The sequence below is a fragment of the Mixophyes fleayi genome, chromosome 2, assembly GCF_038048845.1.
Source record: "Mixophyes fleayi isolate aMixFle1 chromosome 2, aMixFle1.hap1, whole genome shotgun sequence".
NCBI lineage: Eukaryota > Metazoa > Chordata > Amphibia > Anura > Limnodynastidae > Mixophyes > Mixophyes fleayi.
In genome coordinates, this window is record NC_134403.1 from 241451276 (window position 1) to 241474801 (window position 23526).

Consider the following 23526-nt stretch of genomic DNA (forward strand, 5'->3'; position numbering starts at 1 on the left):
GAGACCCCGCTCCTCCGGTTCAGAGCAGCAACGAGTTGGGATTATTATTTCCCTTCTACAGGATGACCCCCAGTCCTGGGCGTTTTCTTTGCCACAGACCAGTCCGGCCATGCAGTCCGTAGACTCCTTCTTTGAGGCATTGGGTTTACTGTATGATGACCCGGATCGAGTGGCCTCCGCGGAAGCTCACCTACGGTCCTTGAAACAAGGCAGACGGTCGGCAGAAGAATACTGCGCAGAATTCCGTAGATGGTCACCTGACAGTGGATGGAACGACCCTGCCTTACGTAGTCAGTTCCGTGTCGGCCTATCTGAACAGATTAAAGATTCGCTGGTGCAATACCCGTCTCCTAGCTCTCTGGAGGATCTGATGCACCTCTCCATTAAAATTGACAGGAGATATAAAGAGCGGAAAACTGAAAAGGAAACGTCATCACCTCCATCCGCCTTCGCTCCTATCTCCCAGGATGGTGAGGAACCAATGCAATTGGGAGCATACCGTCTTTCCTCTGAGGAGAGAGACAGGAGACGGTCACAAGGCTTATGTTTATATTGTGGCGCAAGAGGCCACTTCTCCCGTTCTTGCCCAAACAAGTCGGGAAACGAGCATGCCTAAGGAACGAGGGGAGAGTTCACTTAGGTCTACAAATTGTCTCCCAGAAAAATGCACTATTGGTCCCTGCACAGCTCACGTTCAGTGCTCGTTCTACGAAACTATCAGCCTTCATTGACAGTGGGGCTGCTGGCAACTTCCTTGACATCGAGTTTGCCCGCTCTGCTGGTATTCCGCGGATTAAACTCCAATCTGCCATTACGGTATGTGGCTTAGATGGTAGTCCGTTGCCAGGCGGCAAGATTACTTGGGAGACCCCACCATTACAGTTGAACATTGGCGCTCTCCATTCGGAATCCATAGTCTTACGTCTTATCGAATGTCCTTCGGTTCCTTTAATTCTGGGCCACCCTTGGCTATTCTGCCATAACCCCGTCATGGATTGGGCAAAAGGAGAAATTGTCCAGTGGAGCCCCCATTGTACACAGTCTTGCTTGACACATCCTCTACGTATTATTCAGTCTATTCCGGAGCAGCTCCCTTCTCAGTATCATGACTATTGGGATGTTTTCTCCAAAAAGGCTGCTGACACACTACCACCGCACCGCAATTTCGACTGTGCCATTGAGCTCATTCCGGGCTCTAAATTACCCAAGGGACGCTTGTATCCTCTCTCTGGTCCAGAGACCAAATCCATGCAGGAGTATATTGACGAAAACTTGGAGAAGGGCTTCATCAGGCCATCCAAGTCCCCAGTAGGAGCGGGGTGTTTCTTTGTACCCAAGAAGGACGGTGGACTCAGACCCTGTATCGATTATCGAGGGCTGAACCTTATTACGGTTAAGAACACCTACCCCCTTCCCCTCATCTCCGTTCTTTTTGATCAATTAAGAGGAGCCACTATCTTCACAAAAATTGATCTTCGTGGGGCCTATAATCTCATACGTATTAGAGCAGGTGATGAGTGGAAGACGGCTTTCAACACGCTCTCGGGCCATTACGAATACCTGGTCATGCCGTTTGGCCTTAGTAATGCTCCTGCCGTATTTCAGGACTTGATTAATGAGGTGTTACGTGAGTTCCTGGGACACTTTGTTGTTGTTTACTTAGATGACATCCTCATATATTCAAAATCGTTGTCTGTGCACCAGGGTCATGTCAGACAAATCCTACAGAAATTACGGGAACATCACCTCTACGCTAAACTCGAGAAATGCGAGTTTGAGGTCCAGAAGGTATCCTTCCTCGGTTATCTAATCTCCTCAGAAGGTTTCTCCATGGACCCAACCAAGGTCCAAGCAATTCTGGATTGGATACAACCGAATAACCTCAAGGCGGTCCAGAGATTCCTGGGATTCGCCAATTACTACAGGAGGTTTATTGGCGGCTTTGCTGATATCGTGGCTCCTATCATCACCTTGACCCGCAAAGGAGGTGATCCAACTGTTTGGTCACAACAGGCAATAAATGCATTCAAAACCCTGAAGAAAGCTTTTGTGTCTGCTCAGGTTCTCAGACATCCGGATCCTAGGGTACCGTTTGTTCTTGAGGTAGATGCGTCTGACGTCGGTGCTGGGGCCGTCTTGTCACAAAAAGACCCCCAGACCCACCGCTTACATCCATGTGCCTTTTTTTCCCGTCAGTTCTCATCAGCGGAAACCAACTATGACGTGGGAAACCGAGAATTGCTGGCAATTAAATGGGCCTTTGAGGAATGGCGGCACTGGTTGGAAGGCGCTGCACACCAGATCTCCGTTATAACGGATCATAAAAACTTACAGTATATACAGTCAGCCAAACGTCTGAACCCCCGACAGGCTCGGTGGTCGCTGTTCTTCACTCGGTTCAACTTTATTATCACCTATCGTCCTGGTTCCAAAAATATTCAAGCGGACGCCCTGTCTAGAAGTTTCCTGGCACATCATGCTCCGGTCACCTGCCCAGAGCCTATTGTTCCTGTGTCTATGATTCATGCCGGATTAACTCAAGATTTGAGCTGTACCTTACAAAGGTTCCAGAGGTTGGCTCCTGATAGCACTCCGGCAGGATGTTTGTTTGTCCCAGTTCATCTAAGGAAGACAGTCCTTGCTGAGGCACACAACAGTTGGACTGCTGGGCATCCTGGAGTCTACAAAACACTGGAAATCCTTTCCCGTACTGTATGGTGGCCGTCTCTGTCTGCTGACGTCAAGAGTCACGTCCGGTTCTGTGAAGTTTGTGCCAGGAACAAAGTTCCCAGGACTCGCCCGGTAGGTCAGTTAGTTCCGTTGGCCGCCCCTGGTAAACCTTGGACACATCTGTCCATGGACTTTATAGTCGATCTGCCACCCTCTGCGGGACACAATACCATTTGGGTCGTGGTAGACCGGTTCAGCAAGATGGCGCATTTCATTCCACTCACTAGGCTTCCTACTGCTCGAGATTTGGCAATCTTGTTCATTCAACACATTTTCCGCCTCCATGGACTCCCTACAGACATCATCTCCGATCGGGGTTCCCAGTTCATAGCGCAGTTCTGGAGATCATTCTGTACCCTCCTGGGAATCAAGGTCAGTTTATCATCTGCATACCACCCTCAGTCAAATGGGCAGACTGAAAGGGTTAACCAGTCCTTGGAGAAGTTCTTGCGATGCTACATATCGGAGTTCCATGACAACTGGTCCTCCTTGTTGCCCTGGGCAGAATTTGCCTGTAACAACTCCTGTCACTCATCCACGAAAACCTCTCCGTTCTTTTGCAATTATGGTTTCCACCCCAGATCTAACTCTTTGTATTCACTCCAGTCCGTTGGTATTCAGGAGATCCGTTCCACTGCCAGGGATCTCAGAGTTGTCTGGAAGAAAGTACATTCATCTTTAAAACAAGCCTCACTTGTTGCAAAAATTTTTTCGGACCGACACCGTACCCCCTGCTCTCTTAAGGTTGGCCAGAAAGTCTGGCTGTCTACAAAAAATATCAGGCTGAAGCAACCTTGCAAGAAGTTGGGCCCTAAATTCATCGGGCCGTTTCCCATCATCAAGCAGGTGAACTCTGTTGCATTTAGGTTAAAAATTCCGGGCTCGTTAAGAATTCCAAACACATTTCATTGTTCTCTGTTAAAACCAGTTCTTTATCCAGCTCAAGCCCAGTCTTCAGGCAAGCCACAGAGGTACAGTGTTCAGAAAATCTTGGATTCCAAAAAAGTGCAAGGACAGGTGCACTTTTTGGTACAGTGGAGGAACCGCGGGTTAGAAGAACGCTCTTGGGTTCCGCGGAGACAACTCCATGCTCCCAAACAATTGAAGGAATTCTTCAGGAAATTTCCAAGAAAACCTGGGTGTCGGGGACCCTTGACCCCTCCTCAAGGGGGGGTACTGTCACGAGCCGCGGCGGTACTCACAGCCGCCGCGGCTCGCTTCTCATGCGCCCCAGCGTCCCGGCCGTCACCTTGACGACCGGGACGTCATTTCCTCTTCCTGTCCGGCCGTTACCAGGGCAACGGCCAGACGCTAGTACACTAGCGCTGCGTCCCGGCGGTGCTGGTAGCCGGGCGCATGAGCATAGCAGGCAGACTGTGGGCTGATTAGGCTTATTAACAGGCATTAGCCTGCAACTGTGTAGGTCAGGGGCAAGCCCTGATTGGCCCTGCTGGATACTAGTAAATTAGCCTGCAGGAGTGTGTTCAACTGCTGATTGGTCTGTGTCTGTACTTAAGGCAATGAGGTCTGCTGCCTCATTGCCGGTTATAGCTTCTGTGCTCCAGTCTGCTGACCTGCTTGTTCCAGTCCCTGTATCCTGTATCTACGTTTGACTTCCCGTGTATGACCCTTGGCTTCGTATTGGACTTCGCTTGTGTTTCCTGTGACCCTGATCCTTGGCTTGTTTACCCGTTCTGCTACTTTGCCTGTGACCTCTGACCTCAGCTTGTTCATCATTACTGTTACCTGCTGCCGGCCTTTGACCGCTGCGTGGACCTGACTCTTCTTGCCTGGGTTCTCCCCAGCCGGTACACACTTCACGACCCTCTGTCAGTCTGCGGCCCAGTCTGTCCCCACCATCAGGGGCTCCAGTGAACACCTGACTGGCAGAGTAGACTCCGGGTTGTGTTGTGCCGGCTGGAGGGGTTCCTAACAGTGTGTCATTTTTGCTTCTAAAAGGTACAAGCGTTGGAGTTTCAGCTGCTGCCCGTGTGCTGAGGATTTTGCTTGGGAGTATTGTGGCTATTGGATTACAATCTTTTCCTGGATTTGCAGACTTGTTTGCTCTGCCTGGCTTATTCTATTAATCACGGACATCATTATTCCCCTATAACTTGGACTGGTAAAGACAACCTATTGTCGTCATAAACAATTTGGGGTTATTAAACGTAGGGGTGTTACTGGGTGATGGTTGAAGTTTGTTGAACACTCGGTGTTGTTTAAATTATTGGTTGATATATATAAGCTATTGTTTGCAGTTAGCTGTAATAAAGATACCGTTGTATTCACACCTTTTCTTTGCCTGTGTGATCTTGAACCCCTAGATACCAGGACTTTCTCCTGGGTTCCTACACTAACATCCTGGTATAATCACAGGGGGCGTGGCTGACCAGCGTCGGGGTCTACTGGTGGATCCCCTTACTCCCCGGCAGGCCAGTCCTAAGAAGAGTTAAGAATCTAGCGGCAGTGCTCTATAGTCACAAGTAATTAAACATAGAGCACTTTGCAGCTGTCAAACGCTTTTCAACACAAGTGAAATTCTGTAATCACTGTTTTCTGAAAAACCTTCGTAACACTTCATGGAAGTCATTGGAAATTTAAGCCTTGATAGTGTTATAGCAAACAAATATCCAACTTTGATTTTAATGCTGTTTTTCACATGTGCATTATGAAACACACATTATGCTATTTGCATATTTATGCTAAGATTATACAAATTTTTGAGCCAAACAACACATCGCCATGTAACTATGAGGTTACAATTCACTTCATGAAAAATGACAACAGGAACACGCACCTTATAACTACTTATTGTCACTCTATTTCCCAACACATTCAAATACAAGCTTCATTTATGACCTCAATAAATATAAATATGTCCACAGGTATTTTTATTTATGATTGCAGAGGAGCATATGTTGTTAGTGAAGAATTGTATAGCACTGAATAAATAAATAATAATGTATAAACCTTGGCAAAAGGGTTCTTTGGAAGTACTCTCAGGTTCAAAAAGAAAACAGTGCACTTTAGTGTGAAAAGCAGGAATCAGCTGGGTGCATCCAGGCAAATTGCTGAAAAAAAAAAACTAGTGCTCCTTCACACAATTTACAATCCAACTGAATTAATTTGCATCACAAAATTGGCTCAGCTATTCATGTGTTGCAGCAAGACAAGTGTAACATTATATAGAACAAGTAACCATGGGAAAGGTTAACGCTGACACTACAGAAACAAAATTGCATGAATTGTGTGTGCCAACTTTCATGTGGATTAGAATAAAACAGATATGTTCAAAATACAGAGGAGAGTAAAACTTGCCAAATTACTCGACATACTGTTTTTTTTACCCTTTTTGTAACGCTGAGCTACTACATTAGACATACAAATGGTTCTTTATACTAATTTTGCTTATTTTTCTGTCAACATTTTTAAAAGGCAAGTGTTTGTTTATGACATAATATATAAAATGATATTAATAACAAAGAAAAAATTGCTTGTTTGTTTATAGTGCAGCTCAAATTTTCAAATGTAAATATTCTAGAACACTTTTTAAGGTTTTATATATTAATTCTTCATTGTTTGATCGTTTGTGTGGCCAGGGATAAAACAAATGAGTTCACCTCAATGCTCCCTGCAGCACAGAGTATTTAATGAGATATTACGAGCACTCCTGTGATTGAGTAAAAGTAACTATATACAGGCACTTGTATGGAGCCTGTGGTCTGCTTGATTTACGGAGTGCCATATCCGAGATTTATAAGGGCCCAGGGAATCCCAAATTAAGAGCCCTCCACCTCCCACCCTTTCTTTCTTTTAAAAAAAAAAAAAAAACATTAAAAATGCATTTAAAATGTATTTTAAATTTATTTTAATGCTTAACTTTATTACATTTTACAAATAAAATACTGTATACATATACTGATATACTGCATTACTGGAGATTTCAAAGTGCTTTTTAAGCTTTCTTTCTGCAAATGCAGCAATTTGGAGAAATCCAACTTCCACAGATAATATTGAGCATGGTCAGCCTATTCTATTGCCCCATAGTTAAGTGATGATAGTTTCTTACATTCTTCAGCACACTGTTCACCAGAAACAATAGATGCTGGCAAACTGAGGAAAATGCGCACAGCAATTATGATGTTGGGAAACACCCCAGAAAGTCCTAATTCTAGAATTTCTGTAAGAAAATCCTTTGGCTTGTTTTCTATAAATTTGCTTCAGGAAAATGAGTTTGTCTCTCAAATCTTGGGCAATATCTTTCTTGTATTGTTGCTGAAAGCTTTCAGCTGCGGAGCACAGGTCTTCAATACTCATTTTGGTGTACTCCCAAAGAAACTTAAACAAGTTACAAATTACTTACAATAAAGTAGATCGACGATGAAGATCAGACAGAATGGATCTATGACTACATAATAAACGTTGACCCTATAGTGTTTATCGGCATCGAATTAAGTAGGTAAGTGGCGATTGGCGGAGAACTCGCTTGGAATCTCAATGTTTCTTGCTATAATTTTGCACTCTAAGAAGATCTCATCCAAATTATTACGCATCTGTTCAATGTCTTTTATAAGATATTTGATGTTGTCCAGCTCAATGTCCAATGTAGCATTGCGTGCTTCAATACGGAGGGTAGTTTGGTCATTGTAAGTAGCTTTACCCACATAGATGACAAATTAAAATTTCGACAGGTACTGTGATGCACCGGCCCCGTTTTCTCCGCAGTTGGGGTCTGGTACTCGTACCTGTCCCCTCCTGCAGCCACCCTTCTCTCTGTAAACAGTGGTGTACCCCCACTGGCGGGTGCTATCTTGCCAGCAGTTCTGTGCATGCGTGGACCCGGCTTTTATAACTTTCCTTCATTGAAACTATTGGTTGATTGCTGGCTAGCTTCCTCTATAAAACACACATTCTACCTTCCCTAAGTACCAGATTTTCAGGTCTCCCTACCTGTTAGGTCACTCCTATCTCTGGCATCTGTTTGGTTTCCTATAGTTTGCTGCTGTGTTCTCCTGCAGACCGTTGCGCCTCCTACAGATCCTGCGCCAGGGCTTCCCAGGTCTTCAGGACCTGAGCACTACACCACCTCTGCAGTTCCTCACACTCCTGGTTGCCTGCCACTACCTGGATCCCAGTATACTCCTGCAGACCATTGCACTTCTCACAAATCCTGCCCCTGGTCTTACTAGCTCTTCAGGACCACAGTGCTTTTCTGCAGATTGTTGCACCACTGTGCACCTCTGATTTCCTATTCTACTAACCTGGTGGTCCTCACTCCTCTCATCTGCTGTATACGCTTTCTGCAGTCAACTTCCTGTCCTCTGACCTTAGCTTCTGTGCTCTCCACCTGGTCTTGTTTGACACCCACTAGAGGGCCGTGATCTGCGGTTTGGGAACTGCAAAGTCCATACTCCTTTGCAAAAACCTCCCTCTCCGTTAGACTCTGAGCCTCTTCGTGGATAGTGTCCAGTCAAGCAGACCTCAAGGTTCCACATGAATCTGAGCTTGTGACAAGTACCTCTTACTGGACTGAATTTCTGATCGAGTTTTGCAGGGAGATTGAGAATTTCAATATTTGATAAAGCCGTTCCCAAAGAATGCAAATGATGGTTTAACAGAATCAATGCATGCAGATCATCTAGTTGTGGACATATTATGAAGTTAGGCAGGGTGATGCTCTTTCAGAATTTCCTACCTTTGTGGGGAGGAATTGAATATACTATACATTTGTTGCACAGTCCCAAAGTAAGTAATTGCCTCCTTACAGGATTCAGCACAGGCTTAGTGTGTGGTTTCCACAGCTGTAGAAAATACAGTATGAGTTTTGCTCAAGCAGAATTGCTTTTACTTCTTTGAATTTCAAAGCCATGTTAAATCCATTGTCTCAGGCTTGGCCAATGCATGCTTAAAAAAACAGCTTTAATCCTACAAAATTTTCCAATACTTAATCAGCAATTTCTTTTCCATTTTTTTGCGAAAATATCAAACATGACAAACTGTTCTTCAATTGAAAATTTTGAGCATTCTACAATTTTTACATAATGAATCACCAGAGAGGTCTGTTCCTTGTGAGAACTATCAGGAGTGGCATCAACTATGATAGTAATTGGCAATTCTAACTTCATAAAAAAATTGCTTCTTGTGCGAATGACCCACATATTTCAATAAATTCATTTCAAATGCGTGTTAATAGGTAATGAACTTGCAGGCATTTTTGGCTCTCTTGCGATGTACAAGATTAACATGCCTCGATAAAATCATACCTAGAAAGTTTCCGTTATTATGGTCCCTGATGCGAGTACTAGACCCAAAGAATGCTAACCCCCACTCAGAAATATAAAGAACGATATGCTTCTGTAGTGACTTCGGCGAAGAGTAGACTGTCAAATGAAGTTTCAGATAATATTCCTCAGAAGGCTGACCTCCATGCCATATAATTTTCTTTGTGCAGCACTGAACTCTCGTGTGATGGTATTCGGTCATACAATTTCTTTCAACCTCTACTCAAAGTCCATTCCAAATTGAGCAGATATAACCGAAGCATTTGCTGCACTTTTATTAAAAATGAAGCAAGCCGCACAGTGGAGAGATTGTTTTGTAACACTCCAGCATAACCAGTCTTGTGGACAGGTCTCACCGTTCGGAAGGTATTTTTTAAGTATTAGATAAGGGAAACCATGCTTACTAGCATCTTGTGGAATGTTGTTTGGTGTTTCAAAACTAGGAATCTTAAGAAATGACTTAATATGTGTAGCGTCGTTTTAGTTGATAATGCCAATATCGATCGTGGTAAAACCTTCAACAGAAATTAATTTTTGCTCTTCTCTGTGTTCTTGCAGTAGAGTTTCTGGATTGTAAACTGGATCTTCTGCAGCTTGTCTCGGTTTCGGCTGACTCAACGGTATTGCTGTTGGCACATTTCCTTCTTGACAAATGGCTTTATTCACATGTTGAACTTCAGACTCAGGCATTAAATTTGGAACAGAATTGTAATTTTTTGCAGTTGTGGTGGTTTGGCTGAAATCCCTTTCAACTGGGTTTGAACCTGAAGCTCCTGATCCTGAAGCACTTGTTGCTGGATCACTTGGGTGAGGAGCATTATTTTGTATCAGTGATTTAAAAAATGAAGTTATTGGCTTTACCTGTTTAGATTAATCTTCCATTGATTGTTGCCGTCGCCATTTAGATGGCACACTTTCAAATTTCCTTGAAAACATTGTATGGTTTCTCGCAATATTCTGAAACATCAGTTGTACAAAAATTATTAATATTATTTGTTTTCAAAATCGCAGTTATAAATTTCTGGAAAATTAATACACATATGCTTGGGGGGGGGTTAAAGGCTTTATGTCACGCTTGCTCCTTCCCCTCTCAGGTCACACTGCCCCATTGTCATGGGCACTAGAAGTTTTGACCCAGAATTTACCAGATGTAGCTTTATTCACCAGAGGCGCTGAGTCTAACACAGTGGCTGGTTTTCTCCAGGAACTCCTGCAAGGAAGTATGGGTTTTAGCGGCTTCCACTGTGCAGGTCGCGGCCCTCTGGGGAGTATGGTAAATAGGCGGATACAGCTATACACAATGAGAACAAGGATCTCCTTGAGCTGGATAGGAGGAGGAATGCCAGAAGATATATAGTCTCTGAGTAGTAGGAATAATAATGACACAGCGAGAATGATGACCAGTAGTAACTGGGAATGAGAGGTTCTGAAGTGCCTAGAATGCAGGTAAACTTATAACAGATTGATGCATCACAATTGAAGGAAAGTCTATATGAGCAGCCAAAAATACAGAGTAGTAGAGAAGTCAGCGACTAGCAACTATTACTACAGATGCAAAGTAGAAACATAGTCCCGGTAATAGATAACATACAAGGTAGCGTGGAGCGGTCTGTGGCTGACAGGTATTACCACTGGCGTGGAGTAGAGACTTCTCCAGGAACAGGTAAGTTACAAGGTAGCATGGAGCGGTCTGCGGCTGACAGGTATTACCACTGGCATGGAGAAGAGACTTGTCCAGGTACAGGCAAGATACGAGGTAGTGTGGAGCGGTCTGTGACTGACAGGTATTACCACTGGCGTGGAAAAGAGACTTGTTCAGGTGCAGGCAAGATACGAGGTAGCGTGGAGCAGTCTGCGGCTGACAGGTATTACCACCGGCGTAGAGTAAAAACTTGTCCAGGTGCAGATAAGATACGACGTAGCGTGGAGCGTTCTGTGGCTGACAGGTATTACCACTGGCGTGGAGAAGAGACTTGTCCAGGTGCAGATAAGATATGAGGTAGCGTCCACAGCTAACAAGTACCACAAACAGGAACAGGGAACTCCTTAGTTACCTCAGCAGAATCAGGACCAAGAACAGGCAAATGTAGTAGGGCAGCAGGTGCCTTAAATAGTTAGAAGTAATTAATCATCCAATGAGGAGAGGTACAAGGTTTTAACAGTCTGTAGGTCTGCGCATGCGCAGACCCCTGGTCAAGATGGCGGGCGGCCGCGGCGCAAGACAGGCACCAGCAAGGCGCATAGAGACCTGGGTCTTGAGCCAGAGGAACTAACCGTCCGGTGAGTGACACCCATAACACCTTACTGCTCATCAGGGCCGGATTAACCCAAGGTCTAACTGGGCTACAGTCCAGGAGCCTCAGGCATCCAGGGGACCCTTGAAAGTGCTCATTGGCATTATTGATCGGTGCGTGGGTGGGGGAGCCCCCGGCCTGATCAATGCTGCTGGGGGGCCTCCATTGCCTTAATCCAGCCCTGCTGCTCATCCACAGCTCACTTCTTGCCCCCACAGCTCACATTGCCCCTTCACACCTCAAACTCCTCCCCTCATGCCCTTGACCTTTTCCAGCACTCCAAATAATTTTTCCCACTACGCTAATTTATTCCAGCACCTCAATTGCCCCCCTCACACACACAATTACCCTAATTCTACCCCAGCAATCACACACACACAAAAACATCCAAAAATATTGAGTGTTTCTAGCTGCAGCTTGCAGCCTGCTTCTTCCTCCCTGTGAGTCTGACAGCTGCTTCTCAGTCTGTGTAGCCCTGCCCTCATGCTCAGACATCACTTTCCCTCCCTTTCCTCTCCTCTCCTCAAGTTATGACTGCCCTGCGGGAGCCAGAAGGGAATTGCAGAGAATGACCCTGCATAACACTTATAAAAAACATTGCAGCGGATGCCCAGCAAATGGCATTGTGGTGGAAGCTGGTTCTGCCCCCAAGACAGTCTGTGCTCTTCGCTTTGGCACCAGTCGTACCATCCTAGTTATGACCCTGTTTCTTAACTTATGCTATTTAAGTGTGAAAAGTATTTTATATACAGATATACAGATGTAGGTTCTTTTATCTGGAAACCAATTATCATAAAAGCAAAAAAAAAAAGATTGTGAATAAATGAGGTATGTCTGGAATATAATGGGGAAAGACATGCATATCTCCCAACAGTCCATATTTTTCTGAGACAGTCCATATTTATAAAGGTCAAAGTGTCCAGATCTGTCCGGAAAGATATGTGGCATTATCCAAAATGGCCATGACTTCAGGTGATCATAGTAAACATAGCTTGGGTAGATCAGATGATCAGATGATCTAAATTGTCCTGATTGCCAAAAAGAAAATGTTGGCAGTACAGTGGCTTAGTGGTTAGCACTACTGTCTCACAGCACCAGAGTTATGAGTTTGATTCCCGACCATGGCTTTATCTGTGTGGAGTTTGTATGCTCTCCCCATGTTTGCGTGGGTTTCCTCCGGGGGCTCTGATTTTCTTCCACACTCCAAAAACATACTAGTAGGTTAATTGGCTGCTATTAAATTGCCCTTAGTCTCTCTCGGTCTGTGTGTGTATATGTTAGGGGATTTAGATTGTAAGCTCCAATGGGGCAGGGACTGATATAAATGAGTTCTCTGTATAGAGCTGCGGAATTAGTGGCACTATATAAATAAATAGATGATGATGATGATGATGAAAATGTTGCTATGGATATGGTAATAGTAGAATAAAGGCATGGTGCTCCATACTTTTATGCATACAGGGAAATAAATATTAGCAAAGGTTATGGTGATGTAAGATCTAAAATCTGGTCCAAGTTTGCCTGTGGTGTCAAGTATATATGGAAGCGCTTCAATCAGCAAGAGAGAATAGACACAGACCAAGTTCTGTATACAAGGAATATTCTATGTTTATTGATATCAAGATATACAAGTCTTTATAGCCTACTGAATATACGAATCCTACGTCATAAGCATACAATAGTCAATGACAGTGATGGGCAAACCAGTCCTCAAGGGCCATCACCAGTTCATGTTTTTAGGATTTCTTTAATCATGCACAGCTGAGTTAATCTATTTGGCTGGGTCAGTAATTATCCTACCTGTTTCTACAAACAGAAATCCTAAAAACATGAACTGTTGATGGCCCTTGAGGACTGGTTTGCCCATCACTGGTCTATGAGATGCGCTGCTGATTAACTATCTCACGTATTCTTGAGGTGTTTAAGTCTCTCCCCCTTCTCAGGACAGATGTGTCAATTGTTCTTATCCCAAAGGGGGGCTGGAGGTTTATTTCCTGTCTGCCATATCCAACGTCATAGGCACAGCTCCCACACTACGAGCTGAAAATGAAACAACCTAAGGTTCACAAATCTTGCTACATTCTTACAGGAGTTCTCTATGTCAGCTTAAACTCAAGGCCGTGGGCTTACATCTTGCAAAACTGCATTTCAGTAGAAAATGAATAATCTCTTTTAGCAAATAATATATATATGCGAGTTATAAAAATGGCTGAACAAAGGCTTTATGAGACAAAAAATCATATTTAACATTTCTCATCTTTTATTCAAATTTCTGCTTACATCCTCCTATCTACCCTGCCCAGGGCCGGACTGGGACTAAAAATCAGCCCTGGCATTTAAAGCACACAGGCCCACGTGTTGTGGGCTCCATGCACTATATTGTTGCACACTGATGCAGGTGCAGTACAACATGATGTAGTATGAGTGTGTGTGTGTGTGTGGGGGGGTATTTATTTCTCCTAATGACCCTCAACATTACATTATTAGCACCCCAATTACATCAATAAACACCATGACAATACATTATTAGTACCCAAATTACAGCAATAAATAACCCCCCCCACACACTCATACTACATCAATCACCCCCATATTACAGCAACCGGCATCACCCCCCACATTACAGCAACCGGCATCACCCCCCACATTACAGCGTCCAGCATCACCCCCCCACATTATAGCAATACCCTCTCCTACTTATTAGCAATACTAAGCACCAAACACACTACAACATTGCCACCAGCACGCCACCCTATACTACAGCAATACCACCAACTATACAGGCGCCACTGTAGGAAACAATGTTTTGCTTTTTTCAAATCTCCCACAAAATAGCAACAACGAACAGAGTACTTACACACACATATAGGAAACAGGTACCCTTTTCCCTCAATTAAATAGTAATGGCAGAATTTTCATGAATCATTCCACATGAAATAAAACTAAAATATATCTAAAAAAAACATAACTATTGAATGATCATTTGAACCCACACGGCCGCATTAAAAGTATTTCCATCTACAGCAAAATGTCAGAGAAAAATATTTTTGTTTTACTACAGTAATTGGATATGCGTCTTTTCTATTCATTTTAAATAACACAGTATATAAATTAAGGGGGATAGAGGAGGTGGGTGAGAAATAATTGGATGTGATCCATCAGTTTGATTAGATAGGAAACATTTAGATTATTTACCTGGAGGCGTCTACCCCCTTGACTCACAGGCAGGGCTGACAAGAGGAATTTTGGGCCCCGATACAGCAACTTCTTTGGGCTCCCGTCATATTCAACAATGAAAGACTTGCCTTTGGCAGAAGTTCATATGATGCTACACCGTAGTGTGCCCAGTTCATATTATGCAACATCGTAGTGCCCCACGGTCATATTATGCCACATAGTGTTACCCTCAATTCATATTTGGTCATGCAGAAGTGCCCACAAATCATATTATGGCATAGTAGTGCCCCCAAATCATTAGTAAAGCTCAGATAAAAACTCATTCACAAATAAAAATTGGTACAGCATATCAGATACTGAGTGTGAGTCCCAAGAGCAGCTTAATACATCATTTACAATACAAACAAAAATAGATATATTGACACAATTACAGATAAAATTTATGACAAGCAATGTTTTTTGCTCTTAATTAAAAATCTCTGTACAGATAAATATGCAAAAAACATTACAACGCAATAATGAGCAATACATAGTGTTAAACATTATTGGATACGCTGTAGTGTCTCCAGTTCAAGAAAGGATGGTTAAAAACATATTGCACACGAGAAAATATATGAACTTACCTGATTATGGCATCCTGTGTTCTGTTCTCCTAGTGGGCGCGCTGGGCGAGGAGGGATCAGCAGCTGTCAGCTCAAACAGGCAGTCGGGAGCAGGAATAGAGGGCAGTGGTCGAAGCAGAAATTTAGGAGTGGGGGTATAGAAAATATAGGTGGAGTATGAAGGCTTGATTTTTTTTTTTTTAACACTTGTCCCCTCTGTGCATTTTCATTCTTCATTACTACTTGTGTTTTATGATGTCTGCATCCCTGACATTCCCATTCTTAAGATGTCTCTCCCTTTACACTTTCTTTTACCTATGCCCCTGCAACATCTTCTCCTTTGTCCCTCTCACTTAACCCCCTGTACCACCTTCTCCGCTGGCTCTCACACATCTTCCTGTACCACCTACTCCCCTGGCTCTCTCACACGTCTTCCTGCACCCTCTACCCCCCCGGCTCTCTCACTCCTCTTCTTGCACCCCCTACCACCCTGTCTCTCTCACCCCCTCTCCAAGCGCCCCCTTCCCCCTGGCTCTCTCATCCCCTCTCCTAGCACCCCCTGGCTCTCTCACCCCTCTCCCAGAACCCCCTTCCCCTTTGGCTCTCTCACCCCCTCTCCCAGCACCCCCTTCGGCTCTCTCACCCCCTCTCCCAGCACCCCCTGGCTCTCACCCCCTTTCCCAGCACCCCCTTCGGCTCTCTCACCTCCTTTCCCAGCACCCCCTTCGGCTCTCTCACCCCCTCTCCCAGCACCCCCTGCCTCTCACCCCCTTTCCCAGCACCCCCTTCCGCTCTCTCACCCCCTTTTCCAGCACCCCCTTCGGCTCTCTCACCCCCTCTCCCAGCACCCCCTGGCTTTCATCCCCTTTCCCAGCACCCCTTTTGGCTCTCTCACCCCCTCTCCCAGCACCATCTTCGGCTCTCTCACCCCCTCTCCCAGCACCCCCTGGCTCTCACCAACCTTTCCCAGCACCCCCTTCGGCTCTCTCACCCCCTTTCCCAGCACCCCCTTCGGCTCTCTCACCCCCTCTCCCAGCACCCCCTGGCTCTCACCCCCTTTCCCAGCACCCCCTGGCTCTCACCCCCGCGACCCCCCCCCCCGGAAAATCGCGGCACCCCCCCCTCCACCCGAAAATCGCGGCACCCCCGTGACCCCCCCCTGAAAATCGTGGCACCCCCGCGACCCCCCCCCAAAAATCGCGCCCCCCCGAAAATCGCGGCACCCCCGCGACCCCCCCCCCGAAAATCGCGGCACCCCCCCTCTTCAGTAAAAAAAAAGCAAATTAAAAAAAACCAGGAAACTCACCACTCACCAGTGTTACTGGCTGCACAGCATAACGGGGGAGGGAGCTGGGGAGCGCGCAGCAGAGGTAGCTGGTTCCTGGAACCAACCACCAAGAAGACAGGGGGAGTCAGGCCGGCCCATATAGCCATCGGCCCTTCTGGCATTTGCCAGAAGTGCCAGATGGCCAGTCCGGCCCTGACCCTGCCTATCTCCAGAACCACATTCTTATTGTTGATCATGCAGGTGCTTATATACATGTGAAATAGTATAAAAGTTAAAAAAAGACAACAGTGCTCAGTGTATCACCAAATAGTAGTAGCAGAAGAATTTAAGTCTAAGGCGGATTTTAAAATTATTGAAGCTCTACTTTAGAGGAAATTAGATAGAATGGAATCAGAGGTAATTGAGAGAAAAGAAACCACATTTTTAAGGGATAAGAAAGATTATGATTCAGATATGGTTTATGGTTGGAGTAAATCTACAACCTCTAAGCACAATTTAAGGGTTCCATGGGGGAATAGAAAAATGACTAAAACAAATGAACAGTTCAATGAAGGATGGACCACAGTGAATCCTAGGAGGAGAGATAGGAAGTTTCAAAATGGTTATCCATATAAACCTCCATATTTGAAATTATCTAACAGATTCACTCCATTTCAAAGAGATAAATTTTGGAGTGTAGACAAGGATTTTTTGTCCCCTACTCCCACCCTAAAAGAAGATACAATATTCAAGAGATTCGGGGTAAGGGAGAATATAAGAGTAGCTTCCCCCCTCAAAAGAAGGAATGCAGAAGGAGAGGGAAATGAGCTGGAATGCAGTGAAAGAAAAAGGCGGAACTTGTAAGTGATATAATGCAGACAAATGAACAAGGTATCTTTAATCTTTCTAAATATAAATTATCATCTGATGAAACTAAACTTTTAAAAAAGATTTTTCTTTTGCCCCTACTAATCAAGTTAATGAATTCCAATTATTTGTTGCTCTTAATAAGTTTGTGAGGAGACTCACTCTTAAACGTCATTTTAAGAAAAAAGAACTGGAGAATTCTAATTCTCAAAAGATGGTGACACCTTTGAAATCGAAATCAGGTCTGAAGAGACCTTCGAAATATAATCCCCTTGAATCAAAAGGAGAAAATATTGACATTTTCTACCAGCTAGTTAAAAAAGACCTTATTGGTATTAATAGATCCGATAAATATAAAAGGAATCTTTCTATTTCAGAGAGGAAGACACTAAAACATCTTATGGATAATAGTGAAATCATAATCAAACAGGCGGATAAAGGGGGGGATTGTGATTTTAAACAAGGATGACTATATTTCTGAAGCTAATAGGATCTTGGGAGATAAAAAATCCTACCAGGTTTTAGAACATGATCTCACTGAGTCATTTGTTGATGAATTTCGAAGTCTATTAAATGAAGCACTTTCCAAAAATATTATCAATAAGGATGAATATATGTTTCTTTTGCAAGAGAACCTTGTTATTCCTATCTTTTATTTTCTCCCAAAAATTCATAAGTCCCTAGTAAATGCCCCTGGAAGGCCCATAATTGCTGGGATAGACTCCCTGACTGCTTCAGCATCCCAATATGTGGAAATTGTTTTAAAAAAAGTATGTAGTTATGTTACCAGCATATCTGAAAGATACCACCTCTTTACTGCAGTTATTGCAATCGTTTGAATGGAAAGAGAGTTACAGATGGGCAACCATAGACGTACAGGCTCTTTATACTTCAATTGGACATAACCAGGGGATTGAAGCAGTAGATTACTATCTAAAACTAGATGTTGATGTTACACCTGCCCATCGTGACTTCATTTGTAATCTTGTACGTTTCATTCTTACACATAATTTTTTCAAATTTCTGGATACTTTTTTTATCCAATTGTGTGGCACTGCTATGGGCACAATATTTGCGCCCAGCTTTGCCAACATTTTTATGGGAAAATGGGAGTCAGATGATATATTTTCTAATAATCCTTTTGTGCCTAATATAATCTTTTACAAGCGCTATATAGATGACATAATATTGATTTGGGAGGGTTCTAGTGAAAGTCTTGAGTCATTTTTTAATTATATTGGAGAGAATAATCTTAATCTGAGTTTTACATATAAAACGGATAATAAATGTATAGCGTTTTTGGATCTTAATCTGGAAGTTAAAGTGGGGCAAATCGAAACTAGTACATTCATCAAGGAAGTTGACAGCAATAGCTATGTGCACTATGAGAGCTGCCACTTGAAACAATGGAAGGATAACATACCTTTTTCCCAATTCAATAGAGTTAAAAGAAATTGTTCTAATAAAGAGGTTTGTGAAAACCAATCTAAAATATATCTTGAAAGGTTTAGGGAACGAGGTTATCCTATTGGTCTATTGGATGATGCATTAAATAGGACAAGAGAAAAAAAGAGAGAAGATATTTTAACATATACTATTAAAGATACCAACAGGAAGAAAATGGTTCAGTATCGAAGAAAAGAGGATTAAACACACTCTTAATAAACATTGGAACATTATTAAAATGGATCCAATTCTGGGTACTGAATTGAATAATAAACCAGATATTGTATTTAGGAGGACGAAAAACCTTAAGGCTTTACTTGCACCTAGTTTATTGAAGAATAAGCCAGAGTTGATAAATAGGGGAGACTTTTTGATGGATTTTAATTCCGGTTTTGGAAAATGTGGTAAATGCAATATGTGTAAATGGGTTGATCCCAGAAGTAGAACTTTTTTTGATTCCATAAATTCTAAAGAATATAAGATCAAAGGTGGAATCAACTGTATGACCACTTCAGTAATATATATGTTGGATTGTCCATGTCAGTTGAAGTATATTGGGAAGACTAAGAGAATGGTGAAAATACGTATACAGGAACATTTGCGGGCTATTAAGAATAAACTAGAGACACATGCAGTTTTGAAACATTTTTCATTATTTCATAATGGCGACCCAAGTGGGGTTTGATCTCAATACCCCTTTTGTTCTTGTCACATTACCACTTGCACACTTGCAACTTCTTGTTTCTCCATCCACACATATCCAATTTCTTTTGGCTATCCATGCTTTCTTGAAAAATTCCCTGCAGACCTTCTACTCCCCCATTTCCTAAAATCTTTGTGCATCATATCTATGGGGAGCTGCTGTAATCTATCTGTTTACTGTCTATATTTCCCATACTGACAGATTCCTGTTGAGTCCTGATCAGGACTCTTATCTAGTTTCTGTGGGTTGTCCTTGTAGTGGACGTCCCATTCTGTGGACTCCTTGTACTGGATGTCCGTGCAAAATAGCTTCTTTGACAGTATCTGGGATGAAGGTCTTTGGAATTCTTCTAAACTTTGGGCAGATTACAGAATCTCCCTTCTTTGATATATCTCTGGGGATGGTGTCTAAAATGTTTACCCAATGTTCAAAACAGTAACTCTCTAATTCCCCCTATTCCATTACGTGCTTCTTTGATCAACGTCTTATGTGACTTTTATCCTTTATACATTATACAACATGTACAAACACATGCACTCAAAATTCATTCATCTTTCAATAATCTAATTAACAATACAATTAGAGTAAACAAATTGGGTAAGTACTGTATTATATTAATCAGATGATACTTGAGACTCACATATTCGCGTGTCAAGTGCCTCAGACAGACATGACGTCATTTAGAATAGGAAGACCAATGAGTAGAAATCTACTGACCGCGGATGTTGGAGTTCAATGTCCTGGTAATCCTCCGTTGTCTATATTGTAGGCTGCTGGACAGTGAATCTCTGTGGCGACCTCCAAGTTGTTAGATCTAAAATCTGATCCAAGTTTGCCTGTGGTGTTAAGTATATCTGGAAGCGCTTCAATCAGCTGGAGAGAATAGACACATACCAAGTTCTGTATACAAGGAATATTCTCTGTTTATTGATATTAAGATACAAGTCTTTATAGCCTACTGAATATATACGAATCCAATGTCATAAGCATACAATAGTCTATGGGATGCGCTGCTGATTAACTATCTCACGTATTCTTGAGGTGTTTAAGTCTCTCCCCCTTCTCGGGACAGATGTGTCAATTGTTCTTATCCCAAAGGGGGGCTGGAGGTTTATCTCCTGTCTGCCATGGCCGGATTAAGGGGGGGCACAGGGGGCACGTGCCCCGGGCCCCCCTCTCTCCAAGGGCCCCCCGCATCATCTCACCTGCCATGTCATCTCTATGCGCACATGGATGCGATTCACACACAGAGTGTGTGCATGCATCAGAGTACCCCCGCAGCCGCATCTATCAGTAACGTCAGATGCGGCTGCGGGGGTCCCCTGATGCATGCACACACTTCGTGTGTGAATCGCTCCGTGTGCGCATAGAGATCGTTACGATCTCTAACTGTGTGCCAGTAGTACAGCAGCACCTGCTGGAGGAGCTGCTGTACTGTCTAAAATGGCCGAAATGGAGCTGCTGCGCATGCTCAGCAGCAGCAGCTCCTCCAAGACATCAAGTGAGCAGGTGAGTCGTTTCACTGGGCTCATATTCATACTGTAAGTCACAAAATATATAATATATAAATAAATATAGCATGTGTAGAAGGTCAGTGGATGTCCCTCAGTAGTGGAAGTAATGGAGTTTTACAAAAGTTCATTATATATATCTTAAAATTGGTTTTGCTTGTAGAATTATGTAGGTTATTTTGGAACACTGATGGCAACACAACAGTAGTAGTATGTATGGGGTGGTTTGAAAATAGCTGAATGGGTTGGAGGCCTGAGAAGGTGGAGCAGTCTCCTATACTGCTTCTTACTGGTAATTTCCTCCTATAGTAACACTGCATGTGCTTGTTGCCTTCCTACTTATGTTGGGAAATGATCTGACATTTTGCATTAACATAATCACCAAATTTGTTTTATGCCTGTCCCGGGCATTCTGTAATAAATATATTGTTTTAAGTTTATGTCACCTAGGGGCATATTTAAGAAAGCTCGATATTGCTCTTACGGGGTAATTAAGGTGCCTCCGTGTCCTCCGCAAATTTATGAAAGGTGTATCGCAGCAGATATCGTGGATATCTGCTGCTTTGCACTCCTTCATTTTTGGAAGCAGTCACCATTTAACAGTATGGTGACTGCTCCCGGCTGCAATCTAACAAGTTCAGAAAAACATTTTTTTCACATGATCCTTCCCTGTCACTCACCGCTCGCTGAATTGCAAAGACAGAGCAGGGATCTTTGTGCGAACATGAGCAATTGAAGGAAGAAGAGGAATGAAGATGACCAGTAGGAGATCCTAGAGATATCGCGTCCCGAAGAGGGGGGTAAGTATGATTTTTTTTTTATCACAGAAACAGCAGTTTTTCGGAACTGCTGTTTCTGTGATCCGTTTTTAATAAATTTGAGAAATAGTTCAATCCTTATACATGCGATAAGGATTGATAACTATTTCTCATTTCTGCCGATGATTGATAAATGTGCCCCCTAGTGTGATAATGGGAGGTGTGGCTGTACAGTAACTATACGGAGACCATGCTGTAATACTCTTAATAGAAAGCTAGGTATAAAGTTTGTGTTTGTAAGCCATGTTCTAATGAGTATGACCTAGAGCGGATGTTAAATGTGTAACGTTGCATTTCGACAGTGTGGGGTGATGGCTTTTCACTGTAGATGTCTACTTATGCAACAACTTTTAATTGCAATGCAATTATATTTAATCAGACCATATACACAGATGTCCAGATAATGAATTGGTATGGGGCAGCACGGTGGTGTAGTGGTTAGCACTTCTGCCTCACAGCACTGGGGTCATGAGTTCAATTCCCGACCATGGCCTTATCTGTGTGGAGTTTGTATGTTCTCCCTGTGTTTGCGTGGGTTTCCTCCAGGTGCTCCGGTTTCCTCCCACACTAGAAAAACATACTGGTAGGTTAATTGGCTGCTTTCAAATTGACCCTAGTCTGCCTGTCCATCTGTCTATCTGTGTGTGTGTGTGTGTTAGGAAATTTAGACTGTAAGCCCCAATGGGGCAGGCACTAATGTCAGTGAGTTCTCTGTACAGTGCTGCGGAATTAGTGGCGATATATAAATAAATGGTGATGATGATGATGATGAAATATATCAAGAAGACCCCTCATAGCATGTTTATTGCTTGAGATATATATATATATGTATATATATATATATATATATATATATATACATACATACATACATACATAACTACACAGACATTTATAGTCAAAATTGGTGTTATGTTATCAATGGTTTTTTTTTTATGTTAGTTTTAATGTGCAGTATCATTGCTAGTTTTAATGTGGGGTTTTTATGATTGTTTTAATTTACAGTATTTTAGCTTGTGTAAGCAATGATTTTTCTTGTGCGTACAACCTAGGCGAGCCCTCTGGATGTTATATAGTGGGCTGTAGGTGTCGGAATTCAGGATGTGTTAATGCTAATAGCCTTATACTCAATGGCGTTATATTACATGCGTTTTATACGGAGGTGCCTGTACAATTTACAAGTACCTGTACTAATATTAATATATATTACGTCTAGCCATCATACTTTCACATCTTTGTGGACCTAGCCAGCTTTCCAGAAGAAGTAGAGGTAGCTGTAAGTAGTTGTAACATATATAAATATATATATTTATGTATACATATGTATTTGTGTTATTGTATATATGTGTGTGTGTGTGTGTGTGTGTGTATAGATACATATAATATATAAAATGTTTAGATACATGTTAAATAAATATTCCTTTTATGATAGAATTGGTCAGATTGTCTTTTTAATATTCACCACCTACTTGTAACGCTCTCTCGTGCATGATGACACTATGCTCTTAATTTCAGATCTTAGGGGCCCCCCTGTTTTAAGTGCCCCGGGCCCCCCAAAGCCTTAATCCAGCTCTGCTGTCTGCCATATCCAACGTCATAGGCACAGCTCCCACACTACGAACTGAAAATGAAACTACCTATTGTTCACAAATCTTGCTACATTCTTACAGGAGTTCTCTATGTCAGCTTAAACTCAAGGCCGTGGGCTTACATCTTGCGAAACTGCATTTCAGCAGAAAAATTAATTTAGCAAATAATATATCTATGCGAGTTACAAAAATGACTGAACAAAGGCTTTATGAGGCCTTTACAAAAAATCATATTTAACAG

The 23526-nt window shown here is 42.9% G+C and overlaps 1 non-coding gene across 1 annotated transcript; it reads left to right on the plus strand.

Annotated features, from left to right (window-relative positions):
- The first annotated feature begins 21124 nt into the window (after positions 1-21124).
- On the plus strand, positions 21125-21244 carry LOC142141892 (small nucleolar RNA SNORA47). The gene has a single exon (XR_012688924.1). It is a non-coding gene; the product is annotated as a small nucleolar RNA SNORA47 (small nucleolar RNA).
- Positions 21245-23526: the final 2282 nt, after the last annotated feature.